This window comes from Elephas maximus, chromosome 7 (assembly GCF_024166365.1).
Source record: "Elephas maximus indicus isolate mEleMax1 chromosome 7, mEleMax1 primary haplotype, whole genome shotgun sequence".
Classification (NCBI taxonomy): domain Eukaryota; kingdom Metazoa; phylum Chordata; class Mammalia; order Proboscidea; family Elephantidae; genus Elephas; species Elephas maximus.
In genome coordinates this window covers 116,092,259-116,094,401 of record NC_064825.1, presented here as the reverse complement: position 1 = coordinate 116,094,401, position 2,143 = coordinate 116,092,259, and the positions used below count along the sequence as shown (strand labels likewise).

Sequence of the window (2,143 nt, the reverse complement as noted above, 5' to 3'; positions counted from 1 at the left end):
TTCTGGATGGCAAAGGGTTTGGTGTTCTTGGGGCTCAACCACTTTGTCACTGCCTATCCCATCTCTAGGGGGCAGTAGTGGTTCTGTGGTAGAATTCTGCCCTTTCATATGGGAAACCCAGGTTTGATTTCTGGCCAAAGCACCTCAAGTGCAGCCACTGCCCATTTGTCAGTAGAACTTGCATTTGCTGTGATGCTGAATAGGCATCAGCAGAACTTCCAGATTAGGATGGACGGGAAGTAAGGCTTGGCGATCTACTTCCGGAAATCGGTTAATAGAAACTCCGTGGATCACAAAGGTCTGATCCTGTTGTGCATGTGGTTGCCATGAGTCGGAGGTCAACTCAAAAGCAGTTAACAACAACAACAGCCCATCACTGCCTGTAGGATGTTATTACCCCCTTCAAAAAAACAAAGATGAAGATGTTATTGGGTGCACTCTGTGTCCACAGGGTATCAGGATATTGCATTTAGGACCCAGACACAGCCACTGAAATGTCGGTGTTGTCAGCAGCGGTAGAGCCATACAGGACTCAGTTGAAGAATATCACCGAAGTCACCATGTTTACATTGCTGGGCTTCGCAGATGACTTTGAGATTAAAGTCTACCTTTTTTTGCTATTTTTTGCAACTTATATTTTTACCCTACTGGGAAATTTGGGGCTGGTTTTATTAGTCACAGCAGATGCCTGACTTCACAATCCGATGTACTATTTTCTGTGCTTGTTATCCGTCTTGGATGTCTGCTGTTCTTCAGTTTTCACCCCCAAAATGTTGGTCAATTTCCTGACAGACAATAAAGCCATTTCATTCATTGATGTGCAACACAGATGCTGCTCTTTGTCACTTTTGGTACCACAGAATGCTTTCTCTTGGCGGCAATGGCATATGATCGCTATGTAGCAATCTACAACCCACTTCTGTACTCCGTTAACATGTCACCCAGAGTCTATGTGCCACTCATACTGCTTCATATGTTGGTGGTATTGCGCATGGTACTTTACACACAGTTGTGACTTTTAGCCTCTCCTTCTGTGCATCCAATGAAATTAGACAAGTCTTTTGTGATTTTTTTTTTTTTTGCGATATCCCTCCACTCCTTGCTATATCCTGTTCTGACACTCACATCAACCAGCTTCTACTCTTCTACTTTGTGGGTTCTATTGAGGTATTCACCATTCTGATTGTCCTGATCTCCTATGGCTTCATTTTTTTGGCCATTCTGAGGATGCACACTCCTGAAGGGAGGCAAAATGTTTTTTCAACTTGTGGTTCTCACTTAACTGGAGTGTCAATTTATCATGGCACAATCCTCTTCATGTATATGAGACCAAGTTCCAGCTATGATTTGGACCATGACATGATAGTGTCTGTATTCTACACCATTGTGATTCCCATGCTGAATCCCATCATCTATAGCTTAAGGAACAAAGATGTAAAAGAAGCAATGAAAAAATTGTTTGAGAGAAATTGGTTTGTAAAATACATTTTTAGCATTGAGTAAAACTGAAAAGAATGTTAGATGTTAGTCCATATTTCTATTCTAAATTATCAAAGAAAATGTCTTGCTTGTAGTTAATAGTGTCCATATGTCCTAGAACATTGTCATGTAAACCATTAATCTTTCAATGCAGAATTTTACAAGTGCAAATAAATTTTACCTCTATATACCTATGACTGTATTCAAAATGATCCATATTAAACATTTATTGAGGAATGATTAGTATTTGTATAACTGTATTTTCACTTACTATAATGATGATGGAAACTCTGGTGGCGTAGTGGCTAAGTGTAACGGCTGCTAACCAAAGGGTCTGCAATTCAAATCTGCCATGTGCTCTTTGGAAGCTCTACCGGGTAGTTCTACTCTGTCCCAAAAGGTCACTAGGGGCCAAAATCAACTCTACCTCAACAGATTTTGGTATAATGATGATGCTCTCAAAACTCTATGATATAACTTAGCCTCACATTTTTTATAACAATTACTCAGCACTCTTTTGGAAGTTTAATTCCTCACTCTGGAATCCCTCTGAAGAATCTACCAAAGGTTACTTTACTTGCCCTCTGTGCCCTCACACATTCAGATCCATGCATCCTCTGAGCATGTCTTTTGCCATGTTTGGCTCAATACCATAAACTTTTAT

The 2,143-nt window shown here is 40.3% G+C and overlaps 1 pseudogene; it reads left to right on the top strand.

Moving 5' to 3' along the window:
- The first annotated feature begins 494 nt into the window (after positions 1-494).
- Positions 495-1,503, top strand: LOC126080502 (olfactory receptor 5T1-like; annotated as a pseudogene).
- The last annotated feature ends 640 nt before the right edge of the window (positions 1,504-2,143 follow it).